Source organism: Lissotriton helveticus, chromosome 1_1, assembly GCF_964261635.1.
Source record: "Lissotriton helveticus chromosome 1_1, aLisHel1.1, whole genome shotgun sequence".
Taxonomy (NCBI): domain Eukaryota; kingdom Metazoa; phylum Chordata; class Amphibia; order Caudata; family Salamandridae; genus Lissotriton; species Lissotriton helveticus.
Window position 1 is genome coordinate 216,314,221 of NC_136057.1, and position 13,091 is coordinate 216,327,311.

General features: G+C 37.2%; 12 non-coding genes across 12 annotated transcripts; all 12 read left to right on the top strand.

Moving 5' to 3' along the window:
• The first annotated feature begins 1,356 nt into the window (after nt 1–1,356).
• On the top strand, nt 1,357–1,429 carry TRNAK-UUU (transfer RNA lysine (anticodon UUU)). Its single transcript has one exon. It is a non-coding gene; the product is annotated as a tRNA-Lys (tRNA).
• A 326-nt stretch (nt 1,430–1,755) lies between these two features.
• On the top strand, nt 1,756–1,846 carry TRNAR-UCU (transfer RNA arginine (anticodon UCU)). Its single transcript is given in 2 exon segments — nt 1,756–1,792; nt 1,811–1,846. It is a non-coding gene; the product is annotated as a tRNA-Arg (tRNA).
• Nucleotides 1,847–3,364: 1,518 nt separating this feature from the next.
• Nucleotides 3,365–3,437, top strand: TRNAK-UUU (transfer RNA lysine (anticodon UUU)). The gene has a single exon. It is a non-coding gene; the product is annotated as a tRNA-Lys (tRNA).
• Nucleotides 3,438–3,764: 327 nt separating this feature from the next.
• TRNAR-UCU (transfer RNA arginine (anticodon UCU)) lies at nt 3,765–3,855 on the top strand. Its single transcript is given in 2 exon segments — nt 3,765–3,801; nt 3,820–3,855. It is a non-coding gene; the product is annotated as a tRNA-Arg (tRNA).
• A 1,519-nt stretch (nt 3,856–5,374) lies between these two features.
• TRNAK-UUU (transfer RNA lysine (anticodon UUU)) lies at nt 5,375–5,447 on the top strand. The gene has a single exon. It is a non-coding gene; the product is annotated as a tRNA-Lys (tRNA).
• A 326-nt stretch (nt 5,448–5,773) lies between these two features.
• Nucleotides 5,774–5,864, top strand: TRNAR-UCU (transfer RNA arginine (anticodon UCU)). The gene is given in 2 exon segments: nt 5,774–5,810; nt 5,829–5,864. It is a non-coding gene; the product is annotated as a tRNA-Arg (tRNA).
• A 1,518-nt stretch (nt 5,865–7,382) lies between these two features.
• Nucleotides 7,383–7,455, top strand: TRNAK-UUU (transfer RNA lysine (anticodon UUU)). Its single transcript has one exon. It is a non-coding gene; the product is annotated as a tRNA-Lys (tRNA).
• A 327-nt stretch (nt 7,456–7,782) lies between these two features.
• TRNAR-UCU (transfer RNA arginine (anticodon UCU)) lies at nt 7,783–7,873 on the top strand. The gene is given in 2 exon segments: nt 7,783–7,819; nt 7,838–7,873. It is a non-coding gene; the product is annotated as a tRNA-Arg (tRNA).
• A 1,519-nt stretch (nt 7,874–9,392) lies between these two features.
• TRNAK-UUU (transfer RNA lysine (anticodon UUU)) lies at nt 9,393–9,465 on the top strand. The gene has a single exon. It is a non-coding gene; the product is annotated as a tRNA-Lys (tRNA).
• Nucleotides 9,466–9,791: 326 nt separating this feature from the next.
• On the top strand, nt 9,792–9,882 carry TRNAR-UCU (transfer RNA arginine (anticodon UCU)). Its single transcript is given in 2 exon segments — nt 9,792–9,828; nt 9,847–9,882. It is a non-coding gene; the product is annotated as a tRNA-Arg (tRNA).
• Nucleotides 9,883–11,400: 1,518 nt separating this feature from the next.
• On the top strand, nt 11,401–11,473 carry TRNAK-UUU (transfer RNA lysine (anticodon UUU)). The gene has a single exon. It is a non-coding gene; the product is annotated as a tRNA-Lys (tRNA).
• A 327-nt stretch (nt 11,474–11,800) lies between these two features.
• On the top strand, nt 11,801–11,891 carry TRNAR-UCU (transfer RNA arginine (anticodon UCU)). Its single transcript is given in 2 exon segments — nt 11,801–11,837; nt 11,856–11,891. It is a non-coding gene; the product is annotated as a tRNA-Arg (tRNA).
• The last annotated feature ends 1,200 nt before the right edge of the window (nt 11,892–13,091 follow it).

A 13,091-nucleotide genomic window follows, 5' to 3' on the forward strand; every position in this document is an offset into this window, starting at 1 on the left:
AATGTAATTTACTCAGAAGTAAGATTTTGGGCCCTTCCTTAATTTTACAATGTCAATAAAAACATATGAATTCTAAGTCAGCAAAAAAAATGAGATAGTAGCAATTTCAGGACTTACAATAAGGTTAAATTTACTGAAGAGATTTCAAATGCTTGAAGTACCAATTCATTATTATATTCCGCATATTCAGTACTTAATACCGGCAACCATCTTAAGAAACGTAGTGATAGTTGGGACACTTCCAAATGTTGATAAGGTCATTTTGTGGAGCGACCTCTCCGAGCCTGGATAGCTCAGTCGGGAGAGCATCAGACTTTTAATCTGAGGGCCCAGGGTTCAAGTCCCTGTTCAGGCGGCTTGGTTAAAGAAAAGGTATGTCAATTGCATACTCTTTTCAGGATCCAATGAATGGGGAGTCCTATTAGAGATGTTTCAAAAAAGTCTTAATCAAGTCATTACATACCCATCTGTCTTCTACATTCTTTGACAAGGGTTAAGAAGACTTACCCAAACTGTATCATGTAGTTTGACATGTTGATTATCTTTTACCCAATTCAATGTTCAAAATGTAAGGTAGTGTCCGATTAACTTGATAAAGTTGGTCAACAGCTGATAGGTCATCTTTTTATTTGTGAATCTCTGATCACCGTGTTGAATCAGGTCGGATCTCTAGTGCAATGGATAGCGGCTTGGAGTCCTAGACGAATGTAGCAAAAGCATTCAAAGGCTTTGTGTTCAAACACCAGCTGGGTCAATTTTATCCCTCCTCTTATTTTATAACTAATTGAAACAGTAACAAGCAATGCCTGCGTCTGCATCACCAGAAACATTTACCAACATGGCAGTGAAAGAAAGTCTACTTAAACAGAGACTGTTTGCTTTGAAAACATTGCATAATCTATGCCCAAGAGGAAATTCCCAAAGATACTGCTGATAATGTAATTTAGTAGGTAGTAATAGTATTTGGCACTTTATTGATTTCACAATGTCATTTTAGACACATGATTTCTAAGTCAGCCGAAAATGAGATAGTCCAAATTTCAGGATTTAAAATGGATTACGTGTGCTGCTGAAATTTCAAATGCTTAACACCTTCAATGCTACAGGAGATTTTCCTCCTGTGCTGAATGATCTGTAAATCCATTGTTCATGACGAGCTCAGCTCGTCATAAGCACACGACAAGTGTACTGCACGACGAGCTGAGCTCGTCATGAGCATGGAAGGGGTTAAAACATCAATTTGTTATTAAACTCTACAAATTTGATTGCTAATGTATGTAACCATATTAATACACAGAGTGTAGGTCAGTGTACGTCCACATTTGTTTAGCTGATTTTAAGACAGAGTATAGCAGAGCCTGGATAGCTCAGTCGGTAGAGCATCAGACTTTTAATCTGAGGAACCAGGGTTCAAGTCCCTGTTCAGGCGGGTGCTTCCTTTAAAGAAAAATTACTCTAATTGGATGCTCTTTTTGTGTTCCCCTGCATGACGAATAAGATATTCCATTACTAAAATTGCAAAAACGTCTTTCATGGAGTTGTGAAATGCACATCTGCCTCATATATCATGTGCCATTTGACTAAACTTAAGTCGTACGTAGATTTACCTAAGGTATCATGTAACTTGAGACGGTGAATATAATTTCCCAATTCAATATTCAAAATAAATCCATGGTTATAGTATCAAATGAACTTTATAAAGCTGATCAACATTATTTCATTTCAGAAAATCTCTGCACCTCATCAGAGCGTATTGGCTCTGTGGCGCAATGGATAGCGCATTGGACTTCTAGGTGAATGAAAAAAAGATATTCAAAGGTTGTGGGTTCGAATCCCACCAGAGTCAGTTTTATCCCTATTTATTTCATAACTGTTTAAAAGAGTAATAAACAGTGCATGCATGCTTCTGCTTCACCAAAAAGGGCAGTGAAAGGAAGTCTATTTTAAATAGATACTATTCAAGTTACGCAATCTTTGCAGAAGAGGAAATTGGCAGCTGTACTTATGAAAATGTAATTTACTCAGAAGTAAGATTTTGGGCCCTTCCTTAATTTTACAATGTCAATAAAAACATATGACTTCTAAGTCAGCAAAAAAAATGAGATAGTAGCAATTTCAGGACTTACAATAAGGTTAAATTTACTGAAGAGATTTCAAATGCTTGAAGTACCAATTCATTATTATATTCCGCGTATTCAGTACTTAATACCGGCAACCATCTTAAGAAACGTAGTGATAGTTGGGACACTTCCAAATGTTGATAAGGTCATTTTGTGGAGCGACCTGTCCGAGCCTGGATAGCTCAGTCGGGAGAGCATCAGACTTTTAATCTGAGGGCCCAGGGTTCTAGTCCCTGTTCAGGCGGCTTGGTTAAAGAAAAGGTATATCAATTGCATACTCTTTTCAGGATCCAATGAATGGGGAGTCCTATTAGAGATGTTTCAAAAAAGTCTTAATCAAGTCATTACATACCCATCTGTCTTCTACATTCTTTGACAAGGGTTAAGAAGACTTACCCAAACTGTATCATGTAGTTTGTTGATTATCTTTTACCCAATTCAATGTTCAAAATGTAAGGTAGTGTCCGATTAACTTGATAAAGTTGGTCAACAGCTGATAGGTCATCTTTTTATTTGTGAATCTCTGATCACCGTGTTGAATCAGGTCGGATCTCTAGTGCAATGGATAGCGGCTTGGAGTCCTAGACGAATGTAGCAAAAGCATTCAAAGGCTTTGTGTTCAAACACCAGCTGGGTCAATTTTATCCCTCCTCTTATTTTATAACTAATTGAAACAGTAACAAGCAATGCCTGCGTCTGCATCACCAGAAACATTTACCAAAATGGCAGTGAAAGAAAGTCTACTTAAACAGAGACTGTTTGCTTTGAAAACATTGCATAATCTATGCCCAAGAGGAAATTCCCAAAGAAACTGCTGAAAATGTATGTAATTTAGTAGGTAGTAATAGTATTTGGCACTTTATTGATTTCACAAGGTCATTTTAGACACATGATTTCTAAGTCAGCCGAAAATGAGATAGTACAAATTTAAGGATTTAAAATGGATTACGTGTGCTGCTGAAATTTCAAATGCTTAACACCTTCAATGCTACAGGAGATTTTCCTCCTGTGCTGAATGATCTGTAAATCCATTGTTCATGACGAGCTCAGCTCGTCATAAGCACACGACAAGTGTACTGCACGACGAGCTGAGCTCGTCATGAGCATGGAAGGGGTTAAAACATCAATTTGTTATTAAACTCTACAAATTTGATTGCTAATATATGTAACCATATTAATACACAGAGTGTAGGTCAGTGTACGTCCACATTTGTTTAGCTGATTTTAAGACAGAGTATAGCAGAGCCTGGATAGCTCAGTCGGTAGAGCATCAGACTTTTAATCTGAGGGTCCAGGGTTCAAGTCCCTGTTCAGGCGGTTGCTTCCTTTAAAGAAAAATTACTCTAATTGGATGCTCTTTTTGTGTTCCCCTGCATGACGAATAAGATATTCCATTACTAAAATTGCAAAAACGTCTTTCATGGAGTTGTGAAATGCACATCTGCCTCATATATCATGTGCCATTTGACTAAACTTAAGTCGTACGTAGACTTACCTAAGGTATCATGTAACTTGAGACGGTGAATATAATTTCCCCAATTCAATATTCCAAATAAATCCATGGTTATAGTATCAAATGAACTTTATAAAGCTGATCAACATTATTTCATTTCAGAATATCTCTGCACCTCATCAGAGTGTATTGGCTCTGTGGCGCAATGGATAGCGCATTGGACTTCTAGGTGAATGTAAAAAAGATATTCAAAGGTTGTGGGTTCGAATCCCACCAGAGTCAGTTTTATCCCTATTTATTTCATAACTGTTTAAAAGAGTAATAAACAGTGCATGCATGCTTCTGCTTCACCAAAAAGGGCAGTGAAAGGAAGTCTATTTTAAATAGATACTATTCAAATTACGCAATCTTTGCAGAAGAGGAAATTGGCAGCTGTACTTATGAAAATGTAATTTACTCAGAAGTAAGATTTTGGGCCCTTCCTTAATTTTACAATGTCAATAAAAACATATGACTTCTAAGTCAGCAAAAAAAATGAGATAGTAGCAATTTCAGGACTTACAATAGGGTTAAATTTACTGAAGAGATTTCAAATGCTTGAAGTACCAATTCATTATTATATTCCGCGTATTCAGTACTTAATACCGGCAACCATCTTAAGAAACGTAGTGATAGTTGGGACACTTCCAAATGTTGATAAGGTCATTTTGTGGAGCGACCTCTCCGAGCCTGGATAGCTCAGTCGGGAGAGCATCAGACTTTTAATCTGAGGGCCCAGGGTTCAAGTCCCTGTTCAGGCGGTTTGGTTAAAGAAAAGGTATATCAATTGCATACTCTTTTCAGGATCCAATGAATGGGGAGTCCTATTAGAGATGTTTCAAAAAAGTCTTAATCAAGTCATTACATACCCATCTGTCTTCTACATTCTTTGACAAGGGTTAAGAAGACTTACCCAAACTGTATCATGTAGTTTGACATGTTGATTATCTTTTACCCAATTCAATGTTCAAAATGTAAGGTAGTGTCCGATTAACTTGATAAAGTTGGTCAACAGCTGATAGGTCATCTTTTTATTTGTGAATCTCTGATCACCGTGTTGAATCAGGTCGGATCTCTAGTGCAATGGATAGCGGCTTGGAGTCCTAGACGAATGTAGCAAAAGCATTCAAAGGCTTTGTGTTCAAACACCAGCTGGGTCAATTTTATCCCTCCTCTTATTTTATAACTAATTGAAACAGTAACAAGCAATGCCTGCGTCTGCATCACCAGAAACATTTACCAACATGGCAGTGAAAGAAAGTCTACTTAAACAGAGACTGTTTGCTTTGAAAACATTGCATAATCTATGCCCAAGAGGAAATTCCCAAAGATACTGCTGATAATGTAATTTAGTAGGTAGTAATAGTATTTGGCACTTTATTGATTTCACAATGTCATTTTAGACACATGATTTCTAAGTCAGCCGAAAATGAGATAGTCCAAATTTCAGGATTTAAAATGGATTACGTGTGCTGCTGAAATTTCAAATGCTTAACACCTTCAATGCTACAGGAGATTTTCCTCCTGTGCTGAATGATCTGTAAATCCATTGTTCATGACGAGCTCAGCTCGTCATAAGCACACGACAAGTGTACTGCACGACGAGCTGAGCTCGTCATGAGCATGGAAGGGGTTAAAACATCAATTTGTTATTAAACTCTACAAATTTGATTGCTAATGTATGTAACCATATTAATACACAGAGTGTAGGTCAGTGTACGTCCACATTTGTTTAGCTGATTTTAAGACAGAGTATAGCAGAGCCTGGATAGCTCAGTCGGTAGAGCATCAGACTTTTAATCTGAGGAACCAGGGTTCAAGTCCCTGTTCAGGCGGGTGCTTCCTTTAAAGAAAAATTACTCTAATTGGATGCTCTTTTTGTGTTCCCCTGCATGACGAATAAGATATTCCATTACTAAAATTGCAAAAACGTCTTTCATGGAGTTGTGAAATGCACATCTGCCTCATATATCATGTGCCATTTGACTAAACTTAAGTCGTACGTAGATTTACCTAAGGTATCATGTAACTTGAGACGGTGAATATAATTTCCCAATTCAATATTCAAAATAAATCCATGGTTATAGTATCAAATGAACTTTATAAAGCTGATCAACATTATTTCATTTCAGAATATCTCTGCACCTCATCAGAGCGTATTGGCTCTGTGGCGCAATGGATAGCGCATTGGACTTCTAGGTGAATGAAAAAAAGATATTCAAAGGTTGTGGGTTCGAATCCCACCAGAGTCAGTTTTATCCCTATTTATTTCATAACTGTTTAAAAGAGTAATAAACAGTGCATGCATGCTTCTGCTTCACCAAAAAGGGCAGTGAAAGGAAGTCTATTTTAAATAGATACTATTCAAGTTACGCAATCTTTGCAGAAGAGGAAATTGGCAGCTGTACTTATGAAAATGTAATTTACTCAGAAGTAAGATTTTGGGCCCTTCCTTAATTTTACAATGTCAATAAAAACATATGAATTCTAAGTCAGCAAAAAAAATTAGATAGTAGCAATTTCAGGACTTACAATAAGGTTAAATTTACTGAAGAGATTTCAAATGCTTGAAGTACCAATTCATTATTATATTCCGCGTATTCAGTACTTAATACCGGCAACCATCTTAAGAAACGTAGTGATAGTTGGGACACTTCCAAATGTTGACAAGGTCATTTTGTGGAGCGATCTGTCCGAGCCTGGGTAGCTCAGTCGGGAGAGCATCAGACTTTTAATCTGAGGGCCCAGGGTTCTAGTCCCTGTTCAGGCGGCTTGGTTAAAGAAAAGGTATATCAATTGCATACTCTTTTCAGGATCCAATGAATGGGGAGTCCTATTAGAGATGTTTCAAAAAAGTCTTAATCAAGTCATTACATACCCATCTGTCTTCTACATTCTTTGACAAGGGTTAAGAAGACTTACCCAAACTGTATCATGTAGTTTGTTGATTATCTTTTACCCAGTTCAATGTTCAAAATGTAAGGTAGTGTCCGATTAACTTGATAAAGTTGGTCAACAGCTGATAGGTCATCTTTTTATTTGTGAATCTCTGATCACCGTGTTGAATCAGGTCGGATCTCTAGTGCAATGGATAGCGGCTTGGAGTCCTAGACGAATGTAGCAAAAGCATTCAAAGGCTTTGTGTTCAAACACCAGCTGGGTCAATTTTATCCCTCCTCTTATTTTATAACTAATTGAAACAGTAACAAGCAATGCCTGCGTCTGCATCACCAGAAACATTTACCAAAATGGCAGTGAAAGAAAGTCTACTTAAACAGAGACTGTTTGCTTTGAAAACATTGCATAATCTATGCCCAAGAGGAAATTCCCAAAGATACTGCTGAAAATGTATGTAATTTAGTAGGTAGTAATAGTATTTGGCACTTTATTGATTTCACAATGTCATTTTAGACACATGATTTCTAAGTCAGCCGAAAATGAGATAGTCCAAATTTCAGGATTTAAAATGGATTACGTGTGCTGCTGAAATTTCAAATGCTTAACACCTTCAATGCTACAGGAGATTTTCCTCCTGTGCTGAATGATCTGTAAATCCATTGTTCATGACGAGCTCAGCTCGTCATAAGCACACGACAAGTGTACTGCACGACGAGCTGAGCTCGTCATGAGCATGGAAGGGGTTAAAACATCAATTTGTTATTAAACTCTACAAATTTGATTGCTAATATATGTAACCATATTAATACACAGAGTGTAGGTCAGTGTACGTCCACATTTGTTTAGCTGATTTTAAGACAGAGTATAGCAGAGCCTGGATAGCTCAGTCGGTAGAGCATCAGACTTTTAATCTGAGGGTCCAGGGTTCAAGTCCCTGTTCAGGCGGGTGCTTCCTTTAAAGAAAAATTACTCTAATTGGATGCTCTTTTTGTGTTCCCCTGCATGACGAATAAGATATTCCATTACTAAAATTGCAAAAACGTCTTTCATGGAGTTGTGAAATGCACATCTGCCTCATATATCATGTGCCATTTGACTAAACTTAAGTCGTACGTAGATTTACCTAAGGTATCATGTAACTTGAGACGGTGAATATAATTTCCCCAATTCAATATTCCAAATAAATCCATGGTTATAGTATCAAATGAACTTTATAAAGCTGATCAACATTATTTCATTTCAGAATATCTCTGCACCTCATCAGAGTGTATTGGCTCTGTGGCGCAATGGATAGCGCATTGGACTTCTAGGTGAATGTCAAAAAGATATTCAAAGGTTGTGGGTTCGAATCCCACCAGAGTCAGTTTTATCCCTATTTATTTCATAACTGTTTAAAAGAGTAATAAACAGTGCATGCATGCTTCTGCTTCACCAAAAAGGGCAGTGAAAGGAAGTCTATTTTAAATAGATACTATTCAAATTACGCAATCTTTGCAGAAGAGGAAATTGGCAGCTGTACTTATGAAAATGTAATTTACTCAGAAGTAAGATTTTGGGCCCTTCCTTAATTTTACAATGTCAATAAAAACATATGACTTCTAAGTCAGCAAAAAAAATGAGATAGTAGCAATTTCAGGACTTACAATAGGGTTAAATTTACTGAAGAGATTTCAAATGCTTGAAGTACCAATTCATTATTATATTCCGCGTATTCAGTACTTAATACCGGCAACCATCTTAAGAAACGTAGTGATAGTTGGGACACTTCCAAATGTTGATAAGGTCATTTTGTGGAGCGACCTCTCCGAGCCTGGATAGCTCAGTCGGGAGAGCATCAGACTTTTAATCTGAGGGCCCAGGGTTCAAGTCCCTGTTCAGGCGGTTTGGTTAAAGAAAAGGTATATCAATTGCATACTCTTTTCAGGATCCAATGAATGGGGAGTCCTATTAGAGATGTTTCAAAAAAGTCTTAATCAAGTCATTACATACCCATCTGTCTTCTACATTCTTTGACAAGGGTTAAGAAGACTTACCCAAACTGTATCATGTAGTTTGACATGTTGATTATCTTTTACCCAATTCAATGTTCAAAATGTAAGGTAGTGTCCGATTAACTTGATAAAGTTGGTCAACAGCTGATAGGTCATCTTTTTATTTGTGAATCTCTGATCACCGTGTTGAATCAGGTCGGATCTCTAGTGCAATGGATAGCGGCTTGGAGTCCTAGACGAATGTAGCAAAAGCATTCAAAGGCTTTGTGTTCAAACACCAGCTGGGTCAATTTTATCCCTCCTCTTATTTTATAACTAATTGAAACAGTAACAAGCAATGCCTGCGTCTGCATCACCAGAAACATTTACCAACATGGCAGTGAAAGAAAGTCTACTTAAACAGAGACTGTTTGCTTTGAAAACATTGCATAATCTATGCCCAAGAGGAAATTCCCAAAGATACTGCTGATAATGTAATTTAGTAGGTAGTAATAGTATTTGGCACTTTATTGATTTCACAATGTCATTTTAGACACATGATTTCTAAGTCAGCCGAAAATGAGATAGTACAAATTTCAGGATTTAAAATGGATTACGTGTGCTGCTGAAATTTCAAATGCTTAACACCTTCAATGCTACAGGAGATTTTCCTCCTGTGCTGAATGATCTGTAAATCCATTGTTCATGACGAGCTCAGCTCGTCATAAGCACACGACAAGTGTACTGCACGACGAGCTGAGCTCGTCATGAGCATGGAAGGGGTTAAAACATCAATTTGTTATTAAACTCTACAAATTTGATTGCTAATGTATGTAACCATATTAATACACAGAGTGTAGGTCAGTGTACGTCCACATTTGTTTAGCTGATTTTAAGACAGAGTATAGCAGAGCCTGGATAGCTCAGTCGGTAGAGCATCAGACTTTTAATCTGAGGAACCAGGGTTCAAGTCCCTGTTCAGGCGGGTGCTTCCTTTAAAGAAAAATTACTCTAATTGGATGCTCTTTTTGTGTTCCCCTGCATGACGAATAAGATATTCCATTACTAAAATTGCAAAAACGTCTTTCATGGAGTTGTGAAATGCACATCTGCCTCATATATCATGTGCCATTTGACTAAACTTAAGTCGTACGTAGATTTACCTAAGGTATCATGTAACTTGAGACGGTGAATATAATTTCCCAATTCAATATTCAAAATAAATCCATGGTTATAGTATCAAATGAACTTTATAAAGCTGATCAACATTATTTCATTTCAGAATATCTCTGCACCTCATCAGAGCGTATTGGCTCTGTGGCGCAATGGATAGCGCATTGGACTTCTAGGTGAATGAAAAAAAGATATTCAAAGGTTGTGGGTTCGAATCCCACCAGAGTCAGTTTTATCCCTATTTATTTCATAACTGTTTAAAAGAGTAATAAACAGTGCATGCATGCTTCTGCTTCACCAAAAAGGGCAGTGAAAGGAAGTCTATTTTAAATAGATACTATTCAAGTTACGCAATCTTTGCAGAAGAGGAAATTGGCAGCTGTACTTATGAAAATGTAATTTACTCAGAAGTAAGATTTTGGGCCCTTCCTTAATTTTACAATGTCAATAAAAACATATGAATTCTAAGTCAGCAAAAAAAATGACATAGTAGCAATTTCAGGACTTACAATAAGGTTAAATTTACTGAAGAGATTTCAAATGCTTGAAGTACCAATTCATTATTATATTCCGCGTATTCAGTACTTAATACCGGCAACCATCTTAAAAAACGTAGTGATAGTTGGGACACTTCCAAATGTTGATAAGGTCATTTTGTGGAGCGATCTGTCCGAGCCTGGGTAGCTCAGTCGGGAGAGCATCAGACTTTTAATCTGAGGGCCCAGGGTTCTAGTCCCTGTTCAGGCGGCTTGGTTAAAGAAAAGGTATATCAATTGTATACTCTTTTCAGGATCCAATGAATGGGGAGTCCTATTAGAGATGTTTCAAAAAAGTCTTAATCAAGTCATTACATACCCATCTGTCTTCTACATTCTTTGACAAGGGTTAAGAAGACTTACCCAAACTGTATCATGTAGTTTGTTGATTATCTTTTACCCAGTTCAATGTTCAAAATGTAAGGTAGTGTCCGATTAACTTGATAAAGTTGGTCAACAGCTGATAGGTCATCTTTTTATTTGTGAATCTCTGATCACCGTGTTGAATCAGGTCGGATCTCTAGTGCAATGGATAGCGGCTTGGAGTCCTAGACGAATGTAGCAAAAGCATTCAAAGGCTTTGTGTTCAAACACCAGCTGGGTCAATTTTATCCCTCCTCTTATTTTATAACTAATTGAAACAGTAACAAGCAATGCCTGCGTCTGCATCACCAGAAACATTTACCAAAATGGCAGTGAAAGAAAGTCTACTTAAACAGAGACTGTTTGCTTTGAAAACATTGCATAATCTATGCCCAAGAGGAAATTCCCAAAGATACTGCTGAAAATGTATGTAATTTAGTAGGTAGTAATAGTATTTGGCACTTTATTGATTTCACAATGTCATTTTAGACACATGATTTCTAAGTCAGCCGAAAATGAGATAGTCCAAATTTCAGGATTTAAAATGGATTACGTGTGCTGCTGAAATTTCAAATGCTTAACACCTTCAATGCTACAGGAGATTTTCCTCCTGTGCTGAATGATCTGTAAATCCATTGTTCATGACGAGCTCAGCTCGTCATAAGCACACGACAAGTGTACTGCACGACGAGCTGAGCTCGTCATGAGCATGGAAGGGGTTAAAACATCAATTTGTTATTAAACTCTACAAATTTGATTGCTAATATATGTAACCATATTAATACACAGAGTGTAGGTCAGTGTACGTCCACATTTGTTTAGCTGATTTTAAGACAGAGTATAGCAGAGCCTGGATAGCTCAGTCGGTAGAGCATCAGACTTTTAATCTGAGGGTCCAGGGTTCAAGTCCCTGTTCAGGCGGGTGCTTCCTTTAAAGAAAAATTACTCTAATTGGATGCTCTTTTTGTGTTCCCCTGCATGACGAATAAGATATTCCATTACTAAAATTGCAAAAACGTCTTTCATGGAGTTGTGAAATGCACATCTGCCTCATATATCATGTGCCATTTGACTAAACTTAAGTCGTACGTAGATTTACCTAAGGTATCATGTAACTTGAGACGGTGAATATAATTTCCCCAATTCAATATTCAAAATAAATCCATGGTTATAGTATCAAATGAACTTTATAAAGCTGATCAACATTATTTCATTTCAGAATATCTCTGCACCTCCTCAGAGCGTATTGGCTCTGTGGCGCAATGGATAGCGCATTGGACTTCTAGGTGAATGTAAAAAAGATATTCAAAGGTTGTGGGTTCGAATCCCACCAGAGTCAGTTTTATCCCTATTTATTTCATAACTGTTTAAAAGAGTAATAAACAGTGCATGCATGCTTCTGCTTCACCAAAAAGGGCAGTGAAAGGAAGTCTATTTTAAATAGATACTATTCAAGTTACGCAATCTTTGCAGAAGAGGAAATTGGCAGCTGTACTTATGAAAATGTAATTTACTCAGAAGTAAGATTTTGGGCCCTTCCTTAATTTTACAATGTCAATAAAAACATATGAATTCTAAGTCAGCAAAAAAAATGAGATAGTAGCAATTTCAGGACTTACAATAAGGTTAAATTTACTGAAGAGATTTCAAATGCTTGAAGTACCAATTCATTATTATATTCCGCATATTCAGTACTTAATACCGGCAACCATCTTAAGAAACGTAGTGATAGTTGGGACACTTCCAAATGTTGATAAGGTCATTTTGTGGAGCGACCTCTCCGAGCCTGGATAGCTCAGTCGGGAGAGCATCAGACTTTTAATCTGAGGGCCCAGGGTTCAAGTCCCTGTTCAGGCGGCTTGGTTAAAGAAAAGGTATGTCAATTGCATACTCTTTTCAGGATCCAATGAATGGGGAGTCCTATTAGAGATGTTTCAAAAAAGTCTTAATCAAGTCATTACATACCCATCTGTCTTCTACATTCTTTGACAAGGGTTAAGAAGACTTACCCAAACTGTATCATGTAGTTTGACATGTTGATTATCTTTTACCCAATTCAATGTTCAAAATGTAAGGTAGTGTCAGATTAACTTGATAAAGTTGGTCAACAGCTGATAGGTCATCTTTTTATTTGTGAATCTCTGATCACCGTGTTGAATCAGGTCGGATCTCTAGTGCAATGGATAGCGGCTTGGAGTCCTAGACGAATGTAGCAAAAGCATTCAAAGGCTTTGTGTTCAAACACCAGCTGGGTCAATTTTATCCCTCCTCTTATTTTATAACTAATTGAAACAGTAACAAGCAATGCCTGCGTCTGCATCACCAGAAACATTTACCAACATGGCAGTGAAAGAAAGTCTACTTAAACAGAGACTGTTTGCTTTGAAAACATTGCATAATCTATGCCCAAGAGGAAATTCCCAAAGATACTGCTGATAATGTAATTTAGTAGGTAGTAATAGTATTTGGCACTTTATTGATTTCACAATGTCATTTTAGACACATGATTTCTAAGTCAGCCGAAAATGAGATAGTACAA